This window comes from Natator depressus, chromosome 5 (assembly GCF_965152275.1).
Source record: "Natator depressus isolate rNatDep1 chromosome 5, rNatDep2.hap1, whole genome shotgun sequence".
In the NCBI taxonomy this organism is placed as follows: Eukaryota; Metazoa; Chordata; order Testudines; family Cheloniidae; genus Natator; species Natator depressus.
In genome coordinates, this window is record NC_134238.1 from 80,097,879 (window position 1) to 80,121,392 (window position 23,514).

Below are 23,514 nucleotides of genomic sequence, written 5' to 3' on the forward strand. Positions count from 1 at the left end.
CAGCTCTTTCTACAAAGTAGAGACTTTGTTGTAAGAATAAAAGGTTTTGATTATTCCGCTATGATTCTGCCAAGAAGGCAAAGTAATCAGGCAGCTAAATTTATGAGACTATTGGTTTCATTTTACAGGAAGACTAAACTGCCTGCTAAAAGTCTCTTCTCATGCTCTGGGATTCAGAATAAGATTTCTTCCTTTCATTCCATTAGAAAATAAAATTTGGGAAGCAGCAGGGTTAATGGATGGCTCTAAAGACTGGCAATAGGGGTACATAGCATTGTACCTCTTTAGGTAATTGGTTAGATTCCTTGGCATAGAGTAGGATTGTGCAAACTGGACTGATGTTCATCACAGTATTGTGCCATAATGGGTGTCAGGTCCATTCCAGAAGACAGCAAGGGAAAGCTATTTATAGAAGCCCCTGCTTCCTCTTGTATAATGGGCAGTCGGATTCTCCCTGGCTGTCCATTTGGGATGAACTGCACTGCCAGCTGTAGACTAAAGATAGACCTTGATCATGCAGAAACTCACTTGCTTCACTGCTGCAAATGGAGAGAGGGAGCTTTGAAGTAGTTTTTCAGCACGGTAGGTATACAACTCAGTAGCTCTCTACCTCCCAGCCACATCCATCACTTGCAAATCTGGAGGTGTTTCTGTTTAAACTGGATTTCACTGTAGGTCTCTAATTAAATCCACCTGCCTATTCAACTCCCACTGAGCCAGGATCTTAGACTATCTGGGGTTTAGAAGTTTGGGAAGGCAGTGAATATTTGCTGCTGGATAGGGCCTTTAATTCTGAAATCTTATCTAGACTTTAATTTCCTTGAATGTATGAGAATACATTACTCTGTGAACAAAAGAGCAAGTCAAATTTTGTATGCAAAGTTAAATCTACCCTTCCTAAAGAGCTGTTTTTTTAATAAAGCTTCTTTGGTTTAGATTAAAAACGATAAATGTCATCATAATTTCTTTCAGGCAAGCCTGATGGGAGTTTTATCAGCACTTGCACTAGTTAAGAGTGACAGTATGACTTAGCCTTGTCTCAAAAGCACAAAATATGAACTATCATTAATTTAACAGCTGGAAAGAGCCTCTACTTACCATTGACTAGTCGTACAGTCTAAAAATAAGGGTTTGAAACTTTTTTTTCTGGCCTGCAAAGGAATGAAAAATCTCAGGTTAGTTATGTGTAAAGAAAAATAGTTATTTTCTTATCTCATAGACTAAACCCCACTTTATAAAGTGAGCTAAAGACAAATCAAATCTAATTTTGCTTTTTAGTCTATAAACTAATGGAAAATCATTCTGATTAGATCCTTGACACGTAGGTGATTCTGGGATGTCTCAGGGGACTGGTGATGCCATTAAGATCTAGGGCCCAGATCTACAAAGGTACTTAAGCACTTAAGTCACAATTTTGGCTCCTCTGTGATTTACAAAACTCCTGCTGAACGCTGTAGGCACCAAAAATCACTGCTGAATGCTCACTGCTGCCTTACTCTAGTTGTTTGGTTGCCTATTGCCTAAGCCACAGAGTGATTCATGAACTGGGGAAAGATAGGTTGCCAAACACCTAAGTAACGAGCAGGGCCTAATCTGGTAAAACCACTCAGAGTCTGCCCACTGGATCTGGTCCCAGTCAAAATCTGGCTGCCAGAGGAGGAGTTGGTAGTGGTGGCTTTATACTTTTTGCCCAGAGATTAGAGCACTTGCCTCAGATGTGGGAGACCAAGGTTCAATTTCTCCCTCTCTCCCAGAAAGAAGATTCAAGCAGGGGTCTTCCACACCTCTCAGGAGAGTGCTTTAACCACTGAACTATGGGACATTCTGATATGGGATACCCTCAGTCTGTCCTGGTGAAGCTGTTCCACTGTAGATAAATAATGAGAGTGATTGAAGAAGGAGAACTGGGCCCAGGATTTCCCATCTTCTAGGTGGGTGTGCTAACCACTAGACTACACCACCACATCCTCTCCCCTCCCCTTGTTTTCTGTGGAATGAAGCAGGTACCCAACTCATTCTCACAAGAAACACCTCAGGTGGTTAATCTGCTTGACTCCAGGTGGCTGGTTTTTATTCATGAATTGCTAAGAAGAGATTGCTCAAGTCTTAACTAGAAACGTGCAGAATTCACGTAATTTCACTGATTTCTCATAGGTTAAACACACACAGTCCAAGCCTTCTAAACATAGGTTGTAGAATTCCCATCATTGGAGTTTTTTTTAAACCAGGTTAGACGAACTACATTTAATTCTGCCTCTGCATGGGGATGGGGGGATGGACTAGATGACCTCCTGAGATCCCTCCCAGCCCTACCTGTCTATGATTTTATGAATCTATGATCTGGGACTAAAAATAAATCCAGTTTGGAGTTTTTCTTGCAAAAGTGAAAAATTCTTATACCACAAACTGTTGTATTTGATAAGTACCTACTCTCAGATTTGAAAAAATCCCTCAAAAGGGACACTATGAGACATTTTTAGTTGGATTGATTTTGTTTTGTCAAAGTTAGTTAAGGTTTTGCATGTAACAAATTAAGGTTTAGAATGGAAAGCTAGAGAGACAAGGAGGGTGACCTTTGTTGGACCAACTTCTGTTGGCGAGAGAGAGAAGCTGTTGCACTTCCACAGAGCTCTTATTCAGCTATTCATTCACATTCTAATCCTGGAATGAGGCCAGCATCTCTTCATACGTTAATTTCTCATGCTGTCAATCTGGCTCCTTTCATGAATACTTAAAATATATACACTTACTGAAGTTTTTAAACAAAACAATACCATACAATAATTGTCATTCAAATCAATATGCTGTTTAGTTCATCTGGAGAACTAAACACAGCTTACTCTCAGCAAAATGAATTCTCAGTTGAGGACAGGAGAACTTCAAAGGCTCAGAATAAGGGTCTTAATTTTTTTCTGTGATTCAAGATTTTTATTATTATATATTGACGTTTAAGTCTCCTCATCAATCCTGCCCTTGTTATCATTGTTTTTCTCCTCATTCTCTTCCCATGGTAGTCAGTTTTGAAAAGGTTTCCTCTCGAGCTATATAGGGGCCTGTGACTGTCCCTGCTACACAGGGCCTGGAGTTTTAAGGACCACAAGTTCTGACCCATCACTGAGGAAGAAATTGCAGTGATGTCTTTCCCATGCTGTATTTTCTCCCCACTCTCATTGGGCTATCTGAGAGGTGCCAGAGAAGTTACTGGGACTACAGGTTGTTGAAGTCACAGAAATGAGTAAGAAAGATCTCATAGCTTAATTGGCTGATCCTGTCAATTGCAATCATTAGGCTGACATCACTGTTCTACATTAATTCACTTAGCCAAGTCACCTACCCCTTTCCATTCTTTTCTTCTTCTGCTCCCAGGCATGTTTCCAGTTTATTTTGTTTAGTCATAGCAAGGTTTTTTACCATAAGATAGTTTTAAATGCCCTTGAGATTGAACAGCACTTTGAGGTCTGTGTGCATGTCTATCTTTCCTGGCCTGAGTAATTTTTAAATAGCCTAGAATTTTAACAATACTCTTGAGGGTATCCACATTGCACAGACTATGCCCTCTAGGGCCTGCAACTTGGATTCTAAAATTGCTTAGACATATGCATAGTCACATACATACCATTCTCCCCTCTCTTCATGCTTATAGAATTTGCCATTTGCTTTTTCATCAAACTTTCAATTATCCTTTGAATATTTCTGTAGGTACAGAGATATGCAAATAAAGTATGGGCCTGACCCTGAAGGGTACTCAGTACCATTAACTTCCACAGACTTCAGAGGGAGTCCAGGACACTAAGCAGCACTTTACAGAGCAAGCTCTACGTATGTTCCATTAGCCCCTCCAACATAGACATACCCAATGTTACATAACTATATGATGTCTTCATAATGCCAATATTGGCCCAGCACAGCAGACTATATAGTATGCTCTCAGCAGACATTTTAACTGAACAAAACACGTAGGTCCTGATTCACAAAGGGATTTAGGCACCCAAGTCCCAAATTTAGGTCCACTGCTTGACTGCCACCTAACCCAGTAGGCATTGAAACTTCCTCAGCACTTAAATTTTGCTCAGCATTATAAAGGCTTAAGTCCCTCAGTGAATCCCAGCCTTAGTTCAGTTTTGTTGCTCTTCCACCTTCTGATAAAAAAGTAGTTAATCCAAAATGAAAATAAAAGTAGCTGTATGCACACTATAGCTTTGAGCAGGGTGCCAGCAGGCAACAAACAAACAAAATTATTTCCTAACATTCATGCCCTGTTGGAACTTGTACTAAATGGAACTAAGATCTCTAAGAACAGACACACCTCTAAGCTGATATCTGATTTTCATTAAAGGGTTTTTTCGTTGTGGTAGTTACATTCACTGCAGAAGTTAATTTGCTCGTTGAAGATAAACGAAGTTAATTAAAAGTATAGAGGTAGTTTAACCCTTAAAACAGCAGGCATAAGAAAAAGTCCTCCATAAACTACAGTAAATTAATGAAGATTATAACTACTATTCCCATTCTGGCCGATTTCCCAACTCTCAGGCCCACTCACAGTCCACCCTGCTTGCGCAGATAAATAGCAATGGCTGCAAGCAGTGCTGGGTATCACAGAGGATAAGTAATAGAGGGAAATCTAAGAGGTCAAGGGAATCTTTTCACTAGCCAGAAAGATACTTCCTTTCCTACCCGAAGGTACACTGAATAATCCTTGTATCTTTTGGTCTAATAAACATCAATGAAATGCACCAAAACAGCTCATTTCTGCTATGCTTCCTCAGACTGAGTAGCTCCTTACTCCATTAAGGGACAGTTCACAGAGTAAGGTACTACTCAACATGAATGAAGGTGGCAGAATCAGGCCCTTTGTAGTCAAAGATTGGCTTAACATTCTGTAATTAAGGGATACTAAGAAAGAACACCCAATTTTTCCACACAGTAATTGAGTGAATCAATACAAAACTGATCCTCTAAAGGCATTAGATTATTGCCATGGGAAATGGGACATTACAACTATAATAGCACCACAACACTACAGATAAAGTTGAAAGAGCCGTTTCATTCTCATCCCCTATCATCACTAATATGTAACACTTAAAAAAATTTGGAGGGGCTGAAATTTCTCAGGGTTAGTCTCAGGCTAAATATGAATGAGCAAATTGCATTGAGCCAATTAAGTTACATGACTACCTCTGAGAAGAAGTCTTTTTTTCATGATGTCACCCTAGTTTTATTATTCAGCAGATCAGACATTTTATTAAGAAAACATTTAAAACACATCTCTGTTATAGCGGCAAAGAGTCCTGTGACACCTTATAGACTAACAGACGTATTGGAGCATAAGCTTTTGTGGGTGCATACCCACTTAGATGCATGTACTGCATCTCTGTTATAGTTTGCCAAAAGGTGCTCACGGGTAGTATAATTCATCTAACACTCCAAACCACAAGATGCTGAACATCATCAATTCCCACTGGAGTCAATGGGAGATGAGGGCTCTCAGTTTCTCACATATAGGATAGAGTCCAGAGTACCAACAGCAAACAAAAAAATATTGTAAACAAAAAATGCAAGTTGTCTAGGAACTCCAGCAGGGATGTTTCTACTGGGGGAATTAAAGAACCCAATTAAAAAAAAATATAGAACAAATTGTTGCTTGCAAAATGTCATAATTATTCCCAGAAAGTACTCACTAAATTAGTCACTCTTATTCCAGTTGGTTGCTTATTCCATTTGAGTGCTTGGCAGTCAAAGAACTGCAAATGAGAACGTTTTTCTTGCAGCTTGGATCAGAAACAAGACTCTATAATTCAATTATAAATGTCCTCTGAGAACAGCATACTATTACATATTTTTACAATTTTTTTAAAAGTCAAAATGTGAAGTCCATGTGCAATTAAAAAATGAAATATGGCTGTATTCTTATGTTAGCTTTGCATTGAATTGAGATGGGTATAGATATAGTAAAAAAAATATGGACATGGGAAAATATCCACTTTTATCTCAGATGGACTAATTACATGTTCAGCTGCTGGAATTTACTAGAATCTTTATTAAATAAATAGCAGCCACTTCTATCTTCATTCCCAAAATAGCCATAAAATTGCAGCCCCAAGAAAACTGGTAAATGTAATCATTCACCTCTTCATTCTTTTCACTGGCTGTCTATATACCCTACATAGAAACAAAGGTTAATTAATAACAAACCCTGCACTAGTCCCTGCTGCTACACGAAAAGCTGACATATATCAGGAGGTACATATTGTTTAAAAAATTGTTTCATAGCGATAGGTTTGTGGGCAAACAACATGCAGGGGTTATCTAAGGGTACCCTGCTTTGGCGTAATTGACATTACAGTTGCACTACATCCGGAAATTGCCAGTCAGCCAGATTTTGTTTTGTCTTTACAATGGCATCCTTAGAAATATTGTTCAGTGGGGTGTGGGGATATTTGGTCAATCATATGCAGAGATCTAAGAGACCCAGAGCAGCATCGTGACCAATAGTGATTCATTTTTTTCTATGTGAGTCATGATGATCTCTTTCTCAACTCACATTTTATCTCTAATTTCCAGGTTTTAGTTTTTGATTTCATGAGGGAACGAGAGATCAGCTCAGCCTGCTGGATTTCCAGAATCTCAATTTTAAAGAAAGTTTGTTGAGTCTCAAGCTTAGCTATCTTGCTACATCTACAGCTTTCTATACTGTGAAACACTGAGTGCTAATGTGGCTCCCACTCCATTTTCAAAAATGCAGCTATCAAAATTAGCACAGCTTTCAGAATGATACTTGTGCTGGAGAAAACTGACTGATAGATGCTGTGATCTCACCACTAAAGTCCCACCTTCTAGCTGATGGTACTCTATTGTTGGACTGATGTCACATGTAGCTTTTCTTCACAGAGGCACTGTATTTGCTGGATACACATAGGCTATGGATATTTGTTGTACCATTCAACTCTGGAATGTCAAAGCTGCAATTGCAAGAATTTGCTTTGCAAGAGCTGACATAATTCATTTACTATCTTAATCTCATTCAATTATTTAAAAAAAAATTAAGTCTTTGGACAGCGTATTTCTTTGCTTGGCTACAGTTTTATCACATTGAAGAGGATAAAAGAGCAACTGTGTTTGTCTGGAAAACTGCAGCCAAAAATAAAAAGATTTCCCCTTCAGTATGTAGGGACTTGATTCTGAATTCTGATCTCACTTAGACCGGTTTTACACTATAATTGTGTAGATTTCAGTGGAATTACTTCTAATTTACACTGGCATAAGCAAGATCAGATTCAAACCCTAGATCCCTGGGAAAAACTCTACATTCACATTCCACTCAAGTCATTAACACCACACCCACTTTCCATTTCAAAACCAAACATTTACTTTTGTGCTTATATCACTGGCACAGCTGGAGTACAAAGGGCTCTTCTTTATCTGAAAATTATATTGTGTGATTTTTTGAAGAAAAAATTCCCATATCCCACCCATTGTTGCTACCTACCTCCTACTTTGTAGCAACATGACACTCAGCTGTACAGCAAAGGCATATGCTGTGAATCCAATCAGTAAAAACCACTACCTCAAAATACATGCTCCACGAATACAAATAAGAGTCAGTGATGTATGGATCACTAGCATCTGTAAGAAATGAGCATTAGCTGAGTAATATCTTCATCTACACTAATCTCCCAAACTCCAAATGGTCCCTCCATGGCTTCCCTTCAATATGTCTAATAAGGTCTTCTTCGGGTGTTCTTCTAGGAATCCCAATGATGTGATAAGTAGATTGTGTTTGCATGTTTGTGGGAGGTAGGGAAGCTGTACACATTTTTTACTTTTGTTTCACAAGCAATAGTAATAATTTTTATTATGGTGTTATGAAGTGGATCATATACAAAGATTGCCATTCTGAGTGACCTTTTAGAACATGAGGATTGGTTACAAGTACGCAGGCTCCCTGCAGATTTAGCAGTCCACAGTTCTCTTTGAAGCCAGAGGGAGGGGAAGTTATAAAGTGACCAGAATATCAGGGAGCTGAGGCATTCCACTGACTCTACAAACAGCCTGATCAGACATTTCATGGCTGCTAGTGTCCTGCAGTCAACATCAAAGAAACCATTCCAAGACACCTAATGATACTGTATCGAGTGTAGAGGGAATAAAGTTTACAAATCGGTATCTGGTCTCTTCACCCCTAAGCACGTGCTCTTTAATAGTTATAACTACAGACAGAAGGAGAAAATAATGGAGCAGTCTGACTGCCAACCAGAGGTAGTGCCAAAAGGACATACACATCCAATCTGTTTCACAACACAGCATTGAAGTCTCAGGGTCTGGCAATGAGAAAGACACCTTGCAACAGTTTTATTATGTAAAAATACCCTTTCTTCAATTTGATATTTTTACTCCCCCTCTAGTTACTCAGACAAACAGTATTTATATCCCAAGTGACTGAATCATACTGCTTCCTTTTTACAGCTAGTAAGCATAAAACAAATTCAGAACATTAAATGGATTAATGTTCATCCATGTGAACAACTACACCTCTCTTGCATTTCTTCTCTTTTGTATGGAGAACAACCATTAACATCCCCTTATCAGACTAAGGAAGTCCATCTGCTCCAACTGACTGGGTCAGAAGCACACCTGCCTTCCTTCACCTCAGACAATCACTGAAGGGAGGAAAACAGCTGTTCCTTCTTGACCATTGCCTGTACTCATGCCTATACTCTTCCTGGAACCACTTTTTAAAAAAACTGTAAAGCAGAAACGGGTTGTTTCTGGTCTAAAAGGTCTCCCCATGTACCCCATAGGGTTATAACGCCATCACATACAGTTACAATTTGAAAATATTCACAAACTGATTTTAATGAATTTGTTATTTATAAGTATTTGCCTATTAATTTATGTAAGTAAATTTCAGCCAAGGTAAGGGTTCTCTGGCCAGGCATTATAAAGCGTTCTTAAGCACTGTTTGGACAATGATAATTACAGCAAACAGTAGGAAGGGGTAGTTAGTCTCACGCAAACAATGAGTGAAGGCCAGAAAGAATCAGCTAGAGAGATTCCCAGAAATATAAAGCACCAAAAAGTTATTTTGTAATGAATGTTTTATGTTGAAAAAGAAAGAAATTTCCTCCATTAATGAAACTAGAAATAGAGCAGTCCATTGGATATTCTTTTGTATAAAACATCTCTTTATCAAAGAGAGATACATAGGATTTGACATCAGTGGCAACACGGTTAAGGAAAGAAACTATAAAAGACTGGAATCCTACTTGTGAGAGATTGGCGCAGGACCAGGGACTTCCCTCTAACAACAAATCCTATAGGAGAGCTCCTTGTTAAAATTCTGGTACAAAACTGAAGAAAAGAATTGGTGTTATTCCCTTGTCTCTACTGAAGTTCACTCCTGGGGATACTGCTAACCTCATGGTGTCCTGAGGGCCAAACACACTATGTCAAAAAGATGAAGGGGTCAATATTTTGGAGTAGATACTGTGCTTTCTTTTGCATTGCTTTGGTGGCACAGAGAGGGAAGAAACCATCTACAATTCCCCCCTGCCAGGAATTCTCCTGATGTGGCAGTGGTAGTTAGTGCTCCACTCTTTGGGGGTCTCACAATGCTTTAGGAAAGCAGACAATAGAAGAGCCAAAGCTACTTTCTCTCTGGAGTGATGTAGCTGGCCAGGCAAGAAGCTGCGCAGCTGCAACAGAAAAGGGAGAGCAGCTGTTCATAGCACTCCCAGTTCACACTAGAGCTGCTCCTGGACCTGTAGGGGAGGTTGTGTGAGGAAGCTGGAGAAGTACTATTCCCTATTATTTCCTTACAGAGACAGGACTGTTTCAAACACTTGTTTAAGAACTGCAGGGTATGATTCATTTTTGTCTCTTATGTGGGGTCAGCTTCCTCCTCTCCTAGGGGACCGGGAGGAGGAAGCTGACTCTAGGTATGTACTTGTGCATTGTATAATGTATCACTGTAGCAAGGGCCTCAAAAAAGGTTGACCAAAGAGTACAGGGCCTCCCTAATGTTCTGTGAGCTGCCTATCAGTGATCCCCTCACCTTTCTTTTAAAACCCTGGCACTGTCCATAGCAACATATGTGCACAAGACAAGGAGAATGAGATTTTTCAGTCTGAGTTATGACATAGACACACACAAGCTACAGCATGAGGAAAATGTGGAAGCCTGACTCAGTAACAGTAAAAACTTAATTGTGTGTAGTATCCAGTTTAAATGACAGCAATTTGAAAGGTCATAGCAACACTTATGGCCTCGTGTTTTCCCATACAGAACTTGCTATGTCTTGCTACATCTACACTTGAAGCTGGAAGGGTGATTCCCATCTCATGTAGATGTAACATACTAGCTCTGTTTGAGTTAGGGCACTAAAAAGATTAGTGTAACTGGAGTAGCACGGGTGTCAGCTTGGGCTAACCATCCAACTACATACGTGCCTGGAGTGGACTCCCCGGCTATACAATTGGGTGGCTAATCTGAGCCACTGCCTGTGCTACCTTGGGTATACTGCTGTTTTTAAGCGCACTACCTTGAGCAGAGCTAGCACAGGTATGTCTATGTGAGCTGTGAATTGCATCTGCCAGCTCCCAAGTGTAGACATAGCCCATAGTGATTCTGCATTTGAGAACTATTCTGAACAGACAATTCAGAATGTCTCAGTCCTGGATAAGTAAATTCATAGTACTAGTGTGGACAACATTGCTATGGGCTAAAAGTGACACATGAATAAGTGACACTTCTATAATTATCAAAGTAACAGGCATTGAAACTACCTGAGATGGGAGACCCAGCTACATGACACAGGGTAGGAGCATGACCTGTAGAAGCAGCTCATTTATCAGGTTAATAACTAAAAATAGATATTCACGGCATGAAAAATGTTACCTAGGTCTTTTCTACACGCAGAGACACAGAGACACTCTTGGTTGTGTAATGTTTTTCAAACCATAATTTAGTGATACATGATTTAGACAGTAATGTAAATCAGTCTTCTCTCAGTGACTAAAGTTCTAAACTAGTGCTGATGTCAGGTTTATATTAACATTTGCGTTAACAGATAATTTGAAAGATTACATGGTTTAGTATCTTGTGTGTATACTGTTCTGCAAACATAGTTTACACATATTTAATAAACACATTTTCAGAAGTTGCCTTCCTTTTCAGTGGAAGTCCTGGATTTGTGCCTTAACCCAAAGTTGTTTAAAAAAAATCAGTGAATTAATTTAGCAGTTTCCTCAATCTCTGCTCTCACTGTTGTAAAATAATCTTAATTTAGTTTGGGAAAATGCAAGTGCCAAGACCGGTCTTTAGTAACAGTAAAACAACACCCCAACTAATCTTAAACATGAAGAAAATAAACAGAGATCCAACACACAAGGATTGACTTACTTGGTTTTCCTAGATTCTCTCTGTTGTAGTAGCACAGTATACTTCTATTGGAGGGTATACATTTTTATCAGTCAAACAAAAAAGTAATCTAGTAGTTTCAGCTATGATGAAAATACTAACTGAACTGCAATTATTGTTTAGAAAAAGAGAAGAACCAAAAAACCTTTCAAAAATCTCTGCTATTATTACAAAGTAAAGAGCCCAGAACTGAATATACTTAACACGTTGAACTCCAGTTGAAGAAGTCAATGGGAATTCTGTGGGTGGATTGTTTCTAAGATTGGGAGAATTGTGAATAACATAAAAAACTACTTCTATAGAATGTTAAGATTTCAAAGTCTAGCAACGAAAAGTCAGGAAATGACAGAATGAATGTTGCCCATGCAATCTTAATTCAGCCACTTTATACGTTTTCACTGTGACAGATTTGCCGAAAATCACATAGGAAGTCTCTGAGAGACACAGGAGTACAGCTCAGCTCTCCTGGGTTTACGGTTAGTGCCCCAAAACAAGAGAACACCCTTGCTCTTCTTATAACCTCTGCCTCTTCTTATAATCTTCTGCCTCAACAAGACAGCAGAAATAAGGTCGCATGGAGTCCCGTATTTCTAACATTTCCTAATTCTCAGTGCTTGATCTTGCAAACTTAATGTTCTTTAAACATAGTGTTTCTTATACAATTTCCTATTTTTTCTTGAAAAAGAAAATTTAAAAAACAGAAATGCCATTATGTGAAATTATACTGAACTCCACATGGGCCATTAGCAGGCTCTGGGTCCATGATCTTAGATCTCTTTCACAGACCTCTACCACTTGCACTAATGGAGTAGCTGACAATAGTAGGAGGTTGTCATCTTCTGTGTGGACCAATCACTTGAGGGGGGCGATACACATGCTTTCCCAGTGGATTACGCAATTCTTTGTTAGATAGCAGGGACTCAGGATTCTAGATATCTATTCCAGGCTTTGGAGAGGAGAGTGGTTTAGCAGTTACAGACAGCACAGACAAGTACATAGATCTTACACATTAATTCTGAAAGGAAGTATAGCTAAGTGAGTGAGACATTGGTGTGCCATATTAGAGACATAGTTCTATTCCATTACCAGCTCTGCCTGCTATAACCTTGTGCAACATCTCAATTACTTCATCTGTAAAAATGGGGATCAGGGATATGAGGTCTTGCTTAATAATAAGGGCAGTGAAGTGCATAAAATTATCGATAACAGTAAGTACAAGAGCTGGGACCATGAACTCCTGGCTCCCAGTATAGCACTTCTTCTCACAGAACAAAGGGGTGGCGGCTGCTGCCATGTCCCATCTGAAGGAGTTCAGATTCGTGGGATCTGGAGTATGCTCAATGTAGAGGGAAGGTCAATGGAGACAAGAAGCATGATCACACATAGTTGCAACCTCTCTGAAGCTCTACTGAGCATGTGCAAATGACAATATTCAGAGATTTGTAAATGTGGATGGATTTTATGGAGACAGTGAAGTCAGCTCTCTGACCCTAGTACTACCTTTCCCACTTCCAATTTCAAGTTCTTGCCCTAAACCATGGAGCCAACAGAGGTCTTCAATGAAACATTTGGAGTTAACATTAGCAAAACTAGCTATTTTTCCTAACCTCATTCTCAGAAATAGCTGATCCATTTTGATGAAAATTTCAAAAATAATAAAACCAGCCAGGGACCAAGCACTGGAAATGTCAGTCAAGTGAGTTAAATACTGGCAAAGTTATAAGCAACTGAAAACAGAGGCTTATAATGGAAATTGTTAGTCAATCTTTACTATTGGCCTCTCCACCAGCTCTGTCTATAAGAAGTTTTGGGACTTAAAATCAAGACTTATTCACCAGTGAACTTCAGCTATATTGCCTATCTTCAACGTAGAGTTTGGTTTGCAGCAAATAGTGTTTATATGCAGACTATCGTGTAGAAAATAACTCAAAGGAAAATATTATTGATGTTGAATGCAGCTTTTTTGGCTTATTGTCATTGCTGAAGAGTACTTGCAGTCAGAACATTAACACATTTTATTCTGAAAGTGCTGGGAATGTGTTCTCATATTCAGTGCAAATCAGTTTCAGTTGTTTAATTTCACATTTTTTCCTATCTTCTCAAAATTCCAAGCCTCCTGCAAATATGATCTCTACCTCTTAACACTGAGTAATCTTTGGGTCCACAGAATAAGAAAACAAAGACCCAGTTTTTATCTACCAAGTATTGTCATTTGAATTACAGTTCTGAAAGGGATCAAAGCTCCAGGAACTCTTTCTTATTTGCTGTCTTGTCTCCTTCTTCAGTACCCATGGCCCTACACATGAGGCGTTGCTGATATCTTTCCAACAGCAGCATCTGGCTCTTTGGCAAACATCTCCACTAACTGTTCTGACCCGCTGATGGCTCCAAGACTATTTATGCATGCTGTGTAGGTTGGCTACATGCGGGCCATCTCTTTTCACTCATCCTCTTGGGATCTATTTTTATGTCACTTGCATTTGATTCTGAGGAATTTACTGTAATGGCTTCAGTCTATTTGAGAACAAACAGGCAAATGCCTAATTAACTCTCTTTTTATACAGTATAAATAAATAAAAAGGATTATCAGTTCTCCAATATCATTTTAAAATACTAACACTGCTAGTTAGGGCAAGCCATAAAATTTATGTTTCCTAAAGTAAAACTAAAATTATTGTGACACCACTGAATCAGAAATGAGAGAGTTTGCAAAGGTAAAAGGTTTGACTAACAAAAACAAATCTTTAGGATTTTACTTAAAAGAAGGCAATAAAAGTACATCTTCTTCTTGTTGAATAAAGGAATGGGCATACAGTCACTGGAAACCTGGGCTCTCTCTTTTTAATTAAATACAAAGTAATGTCTGCAGTGCTACATAAGTACTTCTCTGACGTTTTGGCATAATTCTCCACTACGGGTAAGAACTGATTCTTTCTCTGAAGAATCTGCTAATAGTAATGTCAGACACTATTCTGTTATTCAAACATGGCATAGCATTCCTTATGCTCCTGTATTCTAATAGCACAAGGTATATCCTAACATTCCATGAATGTCAATGGAGTGCAACAGCTGGATCAGACGATCAGCACAGAAGGGGTTAATAGAACTTTTTCAAAGAAAAATATTGTTCATTATCTGTTTTGACTCAAAAATGTCTAACTGGATTCTCACATTAAACAAACCTGTTCTCTCATTAACACTAATGACATGGCCATGCTTTACTGTTGTCATCACTTTGACTGTGAGGGAACCAAATAATTTGTAAATGGTAATACTATTATGTCTATGATATGCATGATATGAATTAACTCAGAGAAAATCCAGAGCCATGCTGTTTTTTGGCAAAGATCACTTGTCAGGAATCATGAGGGGTAAAAATTCCACCCTGGAGAAGAGACTTCTTTACTGACCCAAAAGATATTACAGCTCTCGTTAGAAATCAAGTCCTGACATTTTTTCTTAATGGCTGGAGTGCAGTTCCTGCTCTTTAAGTATGCTTCTAAATTGTGAAGTTAAAAATAAGCTGCTTTCAAATATTTTTTATAAAGCTGCATCTCTATGAATGCTTATTCCATCAAAGACCTGGAACTGAGAAAATTACAGCATCATTATTAAAGTTATGACAACTCAATGCAATTAAGAAAAACACCTATGAATTTTCTATATTTCCAACATGTAGCATCTGTCTGTAATCCAACCCCATAAAATGTGGATAGTGAACAACAGGTTCTGTGAAGAATATTAACTTGAATTTGTTGCACTCTTATTCCTTGAGCTTCTTTATAAATATTTCCCCATATGTGCTGCCAAACTCTTGCATTTAATGAATCACCCAAATCTTTTTCCCATATATCCTGTGGTGCTATCTGTGAAAGAATATATAAGTCCCTAATATGTGAACAAAAACAAGAAACATGAAGCCTATGACTTCAAGCCAAAATCCTTTCAAAAATTGGATCTGAGAAAATGGAAATTTTAAAATTATTATTTACTGAGTAGCATGAACATTGCATGACTGCATCTACTCTATCATATTTAGAGAGCGCCAGTCACTATATGTAGGTGCCAGACAGGCCTAGAAGTTATTGTTTTGTTATTTGTAATTTCTTAATGGACTGTTTCTTTTATTTGAAATTTGACCTTTGCCAGTGTTGAGGAAAAAGTAATATTCTTCCCTAGACTGCCTCTACTGCAGAATTCTAGGGAACAATAAAAAATGGTAATCTACGCCTTTTCCTTGATCAATCTCAACGTGCTTTACAAAGGAAGGGGTAAATCAGACAGGTAAATTGAGGAATCAGGCCCCTGAATTTTATCTATGGCTTTGTCTGTTTAGAGCTGGCTAAATATTCATAATGTAGATTTTGGTCAATTTTCTTGTTTTTGAGTTTGCAAAGCTTTAACATAATTGGAACAATTTTATGAAATCTAGCTTTTTCATTAAGCATTTTTGTTGCTGTTAAAATTACTGAAAATATATTGATAAATTTTCATATTCCTTTATCAGATATTGTGATGGATTTGCTGGCTGTGACTGGTTACACAAGGTATCGGTTCTGATTCTCTGACTTGCTAAGCCTACCACATGTGGTCTAGTCTCAGAAGGACTGTAAGGAGTCAATTTGACTTGTTTACTCTGAGGGAGTAGATGCCTTCTTTCAGTCATTTAGAAAAAAGCCTTTTGGGAGCAGCTCTGTGCTACTCCTTGCTGCCATGTGGGAGGAAGACTGCTTATCACATCCCTTGAATACCACCCAGAATTTTAGTGTTTACTAGCTCTGCCTGTCATCTTTCCAAAGACACTGAAGGTGAGGACACCCACCAAATATGCCACTGAGGCTGGTCGCAGGTTACCAGTCCTTCTCCACAAGAAAATACCACCAGGTAAAAAGGAGGAGGGAGATTGAGCCATGTGGCTTCCTTGTAGGGTGACCAGACGGCAAATGTGAGAAATCGGGACGGGGTCGGGGGGTAATAGGAGCCTATATAAAAAAAAGACCCAAAAATTGGGACAGTCCCTATAAAATCAGGACATCTGGTCACCCTACTTCCAGGAGTCCCCTGTACATTTGGATAGGCATCAAATTTCTGAATTTAGATTTCTATGATGTTTTCTGTGTGGAGGTTGGTTTCCAGCATGCTTTTACATGTAGTTTTGTTAGGCTGAACTGGTTTACATATAATTTAGCTGGGATTTGCAGGTTCCTGTATGTTACCCTTCTTTACAGTTATGGGTGGTGGAATGCCCCTCTATATTATGGGGTTCGGGGGGCAGATGGAGTCAGGAAGTCTCTGGTACCCCAGACTAAGTATGGAGGCACAAGTTATATGGATAGATGGCCTGTAATTCTAGTAGATCTTGGGGGATCCACAGGTTCTGAGGGTGGAATTCATAGCTTCTGACATTGTGGGGAAGAGTGGTGGGTCAAACCAGAAACCCTTTTGGAACACTGATCTGGAAAACACAGAAATGAAACCTGTAGTATAAACAACATGGGCTATGCCTGACTAGGGGAGAATGAGGCTCCAAGATTGAATGGTGCCCACTACATTTTGCAACCACCCTGAAGAGAGAGTATGATAAAATACTTTCCTACTAATGGACCATGAGAACTACTGACAATATTCCCTAAACAGAGAAAATAAAGTTTGCTAGGATGTTTTGCTCTTGCCGCATCTTGGCAGGACTGAAAGATTGATGATGCTTGCTTTATTTTCAGTGTGTACTCAAAATAGCCTTTTGGTTTTTTTGCTGCCCAGACACCAATACTCTTATTTTCTTCATTTTGGTTCCCAGACCTCTTTTTACTTATACATGTACACAGTACATATCTTACAATTAAATTTTATAGCTGGGAAGAAAAAGAGAGAGACACGGTTTGAGGGGGAGAAAGAGTGTGTGTATGTGGGGGAGGGGGAGAAGCTGTGAGAATTCCAGCAGGTTAGCTTTTTAGCTAGCTGTCAATTTTCCTACACGGAAAGACTGGAAAAGGTTATAAACATGGTAACATGTAGCTTTAAAAAGGGGAACTACACAAAAATGAAGATGCTAGTTAGCCAGAAATTAGAAGGAGCTGGGTCATGTGGTCTGCCCACCACTAGTGAGCCTCCTCTGGGGATTATCTGATTCTAGGTCCGACACCTCCTTTCTGCCTCTCACCACATGACCTACCTTCTCTTCCTGGCTCTCAGTGAGGGAAGATGCTCTGTTTTTGTGGCTCAGTCCTCCAACCAATCCCTTTCCAGGGTATCAAAGTCTCTTCTTATGAATGGGCTCAGAGTGTCTTTCCCTTCAGTGCCCAGTGGTGCTACTTTCTCAGTGGTTGGTAGGCTAATCTGGGCTTGCCCTCTATTCTGGGTTCTTGCTCAGGGACCCTCTAGTCAGCAGCCAAGGTCTGTTCCATCCCAAACCTTAGTGCCTTTTCCCTGAGCCTTTCCTAACTCTCTTGCTTTCCCCTCTTTTCTGGGTTTGCCAACCCCCAAACTCCCTCTTCCCAGGGAGTAACTGTAGGCTACTTGCCTCTGTAGCCCCAACACACCTCCCCTTCTCCCAGGGAGGGACTGCAGACCACTTCCTTGCAGCCTCCTTTCTACTACCATCTTCCTGTCTTTTTAAACCCAGCCCAGCTCGTTCCTCCTCATTATTCAGTCAGGGGATTCTTTAAAACACCTGATTTCCCTCAGCTATGGCCTGGTTAACTGGCCCCCTTCCTAGCCTACATTAATTCCTTCAGGGCAAGTGTGGGTGGACACCCCATCACAAGCTGTCATAAAGGTTAAATGTCTGCAAGCAGCATGGGGACTATTTAAAAGCACCGTAATAAAGACTCGGACTAAATGCATACCCCAAATCAGAAAAGACAGTAAGAGGACCAAAAGAATGCCACTATGGCTAAACAGCAGAGTACTGGAGGTCATTGGGGGCAAAAAGGCATCCTTTAAAATGTGGAAGTCAAATCCTATGGAGAATAATAGGAAGGAGCACAGATTAAATATAATAAGGCAGGCCAAGAAAGAGTTTGAGAAGCAATTTGCTGAAGATGAAAAAACTAACAGTAAGAAGAGAAGACTATTACAGAGAAGCTAAATGAATTATTTGCATCATTCATCACTGCGGAGGATGATTTATACTGTCCTGTCCCACATTGGAGAGAGCTAAACAGTGGGATTCCCCAAAGATCTGTACTTGGACCTATGTTGTTCAACATATTCATTAATGAACAATGTAAAAGGGAGTCAACAGTTAAGTGGAAAAGTTTGCAGATAACTATCTTGAAAAAAATCGTATTAAGTCCAAAGCTGATTGCAAAGAGTTACAGAGGGAGCTCACAAAATTGGGTAATGGGGCAACAAAATGGCAGATGAAATTCAACATTGATATGTGCAAAGTAATGCACATTGGAAAAAAATAATCCAAATTATACGTATACAATGATCGGTTCTAAATTAGTTCTTACCACTCAAGAAAGAGATCTTGGAGTCAACATGGACATTTCTCTGAAAACTTCAGCTCAATGTGTAGCAGCGGTCAAAAGGATAACAGAATGTTAGGAACTATTAGGAAAGAGATAGAAAATAAGACAGAAGGTATCATAATATCACTATGTAAATACATGGTCTGCCCAAACTTCGAATTCTGTGTCCAGTTCTTGTCACCCCATCTCAAAAAGGATATAGTGGAACTGGAAAAGTTTCAGAGAAGGGCAACAAAGGTGATCAAGGGTAGGGAACAGCTTCCATACATGGACAGACTAAATAGAATACGGCTGTTCATCTTAGAAAAGAGACAACTAAGGGGAGATATAATAGAGGTCTATAAAATTATGAATGGCGGATGAGAAATTACTTTAGTGTCATGCACTTTGGATCGTTAGCTTATCTGTTAAGACTCCCAGAGGAGTCAGTGTCAAGGGTATTCATGAAGCTGAGAGCTGGAATGAGCAATATTTCACATAGGCTGCTGAACACCCATCAGATTGTGGTAACTTTTGAACACTGTTCATCTGAACCAAAATTGAATTGAGAGAGATGCTAAGCAATCTCAACACTCAGTCATTCAAAAGTAGTGCTAGTCAGCATTTTGCTAATAAGAGATACATGTATAAATGTAGGTAAGACGACATTTATATGCAGAGTATCTAAATACTGTAACAAAAATTGGGTTTTATAGGGATGTCCTCTTGTTACAGTTTTTATGTTATTTGTATGGACTCTGATAAATGTATCCAAACTCGTCCAGACAAACAACTGGGAAAATGAAAGCTCCCCATCATCACCATGCAGTCACAGTTCCTATGGCACCTCTCTTATCCCACACCTCTCACCGCACTCTGCATAGATCCCTCTTCTGTGGTATGCAGGGAGTGTGCAGGCAACTCATTGAACCAAGTTGCCTGGGGTCCCTTGTACAGCCCCAATGCAGGGCTCATTCATCGGATGCAAGTGAGCTATAGCTCACGAAAGCTTATGCTCAAATAAATTGGTTAGTCTCTAAGGTGCCACAAGTACTCCTTTTCTTTTTGATAAACTGAAGGCATTACAAAGAAGAAAAACAAAAATTACAAAGGAAGTTGTGATTTACGAGGAAAAATATGAAGAGCTAAATGTGAAATATGTATATATAGCTTGATTAAGTGATAACTAAATGGGGACATGGTAACAGTCTGTAAATAGCTGAAGCATGTAAATGCCAAGAGAGAGGAATTATTTACTGTGCTACACAAGGGCATAACTAGAAATAACAGGATACAGCTAAGAAAGGGAAAATGTAGGTTGAACACCAGGAAAAGCTTTTTGGAAAGAAGAAGTGTTAGGCTGGGGAATAATCTCCCTATGGAAGTGTTAGAAGCCTCACTATCTAAGCCCTTTTAAACTAGACTGGACAAAAATCTAGAAAATGTAGTGTAGAGAACAGTCCTGTGTTGGCAGGGAGATGAACTCCATGATCAAATATGTCCTTTTCCTTTCTTACATCTATGAATCGAATAGGTGGATTTGCCTTAAGTGCATGCCTGTACTGGTTTAGAGTGGTAAGCTGCCAGAGGCCCAAATACACATGCAAACAATGGCCTTGCCATAGAAAGAAAATGACAGATTCCACAATTTATTACATTTGTCATTTTCTATTGGCCATGACTATTAGTAGACCTGTATGTTAAAAACATCTTTCCAGCTTTCTTTAGCTCTTACAGCTAGACAGTTTGTACATTTTACTGCTTTTTATGGCTGTGTGTGCTTTACATTTTAGCTGTACATTTTTGGAAGACTTTCATGGTTTGCATGGGCTGTGGGACAGAGGCAGAGTTCATCTGTCCCATGCTCAGCATGAGAGACTCAGCAGGTTTGTAAAAGATCTGCTTACTAACATTTATCTTATTTAATTACTACATTAATAAACATGTACAGATTGTTTACATTTCTCTTCAGAATTATATTATGAGAGAGCAGAATGAGAGAGTGCAATGTTATTTATAAGTTTTGTGCTGTGCTAAAAAGTTGGCAAAGAGCTTCTGACGTAAGCAGAGCTGTGCATGCCAAAATGGTCATCTAATTAAAATATTGTTTTAACACTATTAGTCTAATGCCAAAGCAAAAAATAATTTTAGCAAAAAGATATGCAAAATATGGGCCTTGGTGCATACCTCAAAAATGAACCCAGATGTTTCTGGGGTTACCCAGCTCAATATAAAGTGATATTTTGTTGTATAATCCATTGTATAATTAATTCAGATATCTTTTATCTAGCATATATAGAACAGCATAACTTTCTTTGTTCCTCAGATGGTACTTACTTTCTTTCATTATGTGTTTGTGTAAAGGTGAATGAAATTTGAGGGAAAATAGCGGTGACCGGAGATGAGAACATTATTGTGAAGAATTCCCCAAAGGGTTGGGAATTTTAAATCAAACACGTAATTATTTCACCTGAAAGGCTAAAAGAAATGATCTGATGGCTCATTTTGATTTATATTTCTGATATGACTAAACCAGAACAAAACTGAATTCTGTAATTGTTCCTGGGAACATTATGTGACTAGTTCTGTTTGCACCCCTGTTTTACATCAGTATATCTCCCAGGATTTCAGTGGTGATTCTACTAATTACACTGTTAAGTAAGGGGAGAATCTGTCCACGCCTTATACAGTGATAGACTCAAGGAGCTCAATTTATTTAACTTAACGAAGAGAAGGTTAAGGTGTGAATTCATCCCAGTCTATCATTATCTATGTGGGGAACAAATACAGGACTCTTTGTCTAGCAAACAAAGGTATAACAAGATCCAATATGGGGAAGTTGAAGCTAGACAAATGCAGTCTAAAAACAAGGTGCACAGTTTTAACAATAAGGGTAATTAACAATCTGAAGAATTAACCAAGGGCTGTGGTGGATTTTCCATCACTTGACATTTTAAAATCAAGAGTGGATGTTTTTCTGAAAGACACACTCCAGTTCAAGCACACTATTTGACTTGAAACAGGAATTAGTAGAGGGAAGTCCTATGGCCTGTGTTATGCAGGATGACAGACTAGATGATCACAATTGACCCTTCCGGATTAAAATCTATTAATTTCATGTTTGGCACTGAAGACCTAACATAAGAACTCCTTGGTAGGCTTCTAGAATGGGGCACAGTGGAAAAGATAAATACTGGATCCAGTTCTGAGATAACTACTGTGCATTTACTAAAACTACTTAAAATAGGGTTGTCTCACTTTCTTTTTTTTGAATTTTCCAGAATATGTTGAGGACGCAAGATGGGTTTACAAGAGCTGTTTTGCCAAAATAGGTTCATTACAGTTCAATTTAATTTTGGTATCAATGAGAACTATTAACCTACATGTCTTTGGTTACAGAGAATTGAAAGAACACCGTGGTCATTTACAGTTTACGCAGTCTCCCATTAATCATTAGACACAGCTGCTACAGATATTTCTAGGATAGAGGTAAGGCCTTGTTTGCTAGTGGTGTTTAAGTTTAGATTTAAGCAGTTATTTCAAAAGGAAAAAAATACAAGAAGAAAGAAAATCAGACTCGCCTGGTGAATTTAATTAATTTCCTTTTTGTTGGGGAGGAATTTTATTAACCAGAATTTCTGTGTGAATTTTGGTAGTTTTCCTGACTATGAAGCATACAGAGTATTGGATAGTGTCTGGCATGCAGACATGGACTATGCAAGTAACTCACTACAACTATGCCTTTATATCCTGACTTGCAACAGCTTGGCTGTTCCAGTCTTCAGCAGAGTCATTCAACTGACCCAAATTGTTTGGTGATTCTGTGTTGTAGACAAATGTACGCTAGTAACTAGTATGGAGCCACCCAAACAATATTTTGCTTGTAAAATTAGCCAGTTTTGGCTCAGGATGCTGCAGAGGAAATGTCTAATGCACTTTTACACCTGTTGTAATATCTACAACAAAACAGTTTGAGGTACTTGAGCTATTATTTTCAAGCACAATAAAGTACATTGATTATTTTGCGTTATCATGTGGTAATGGACAATTACCTCATATCACCACTGTGCTTATTATAGCATACATGTGTTCCAAATTTATCCTCCCACCCATTCAGACAAGAGATAGCTACATGGTTTCAATATAATTTCTACTTTATCTTCTTTTAGTTTCTGTTATCTGTTGGAGAAGGATCATGAAATGTACTTCATATCTGCTAACAATCAATTCCCATATTATCATCCTGTAAACACACAGGAAAGGTTAATGCAGCAATTGACCACAACTGCAGCTGCAGAGAGGTAATAACATTCTTTTTCATATAATTTACATTTACTTAACTCAGATTTACATAGTCTCATAGTTTCATGCCCCCTCAGCTCCAGATGGACTCATCTTCTCTTTCTCGCAGAAAACAAGCATTGCATTATTTACAGACATCTGTGCTTGCAAGGATAAAAATAATTGCTGTTTTCATTCCTAAGAAAATATAAGGAAAGGTTATATCATTCTTTGTTTAAGGGTTACGACTCATTGCAGCACCTTCCTGATAACATCTGTCTTTTAGACCAAATGCTAAAACTTTTGATCCTCCCAGGGAGGTTCTGTCGTGGGACAGATCATGCAGTATAATGCTGTATAAAAC

At 38.8% G+C, this 23,514-nt stretch overlaps 1 long non-coding RNA gene across 1 annotated transcript in view; it reads right to left on the minus strand.

The window, feature by feature from the left end:
• LOC141987595 (uncharacterized) overlaps positions 1-23,514 on the minus strand; it is a 177,412-nt gene that overhangs the window by 50,630 nt on the left and 103,268 nt on the right. Inside the window, exon 2 of the long non-coding RNA XR_012639585.1 lies at positions 1,099-1,151. This is a non-coding gene — a long non-coding RNA (uncharacterized LOC141987595). The remainder of the gene's footprint in view (positions 1-1,098; positions 1,152-23,514) is intronic.